Raw genomic sequence first — 444 nt, forward strand, 5'->3', positions numbered from 1 at the left:
CAAGATGTACTCAGCAACTCGTCCTCCTCGCAGAGAAGTGAAGCGATATGCTGATCCACAGAAGGACCAGTTACATTGATTCATTGAAATGGAAGTGAAAAAATGGACCTGGGACTTCTTCAGCGATCAGACTATCTTATGCTTCTGATTTGGAACTTCTATGAAATGAAAGAGTCTCCACGGGTGTCGGATATCATGAAAGAAGTGAATTTTGAACATCCTCTAAGCTAATGGTATCCCTACCATACAACATGGTGTCACGGAAGTGCTTTAAAGAGGGGCAAAATAACAACAAAGCTTGATCCTCCCATGGGCGGATAGCGGGAATTGAACCCGCATCTTCTCCTTGGCAAAGAGAAATTTTACCATTCGACTATATCCGCATTTTCTTCGTTCCTGATACGTACGCTTCACTGCATGCACTAGGAAAAGAACTTTCAAACT

At 42.8% G+C, this 444-nt stretch overlaps 1 non-coding gene across 1 annotated transcript; it reads right to left on the reverse strand.

The window, feature by feature from the left end:
- Window positions 1-312: 312 nt before the first annotated feature.
- TRNAG-GCC lies at window positions 313-383 on the reverse strand. The gene has a single exon. It is a non-coding gene; the product is annotated as a tRNA-Gly (tRNA).
- Window positions 384-444: the final 61 nt, after the last annotated feature.

This window comes from Dendrobium catenatum, unplaced genomic scaffold (assembly GCF_001605985.2).
Source record: "Dendrobium catenatum unplaced genomic scaffold, ASM160598v2 original_scaffold_35969, whole genome shotgun sequence".
NCBI classification, from domain to species: Eukaryota; Viridiplantae; Streptophyta; class Magnoliopsida; order Asparagales; family Orchidaceae; genus Dendrobium; species Dendrobium catenatum.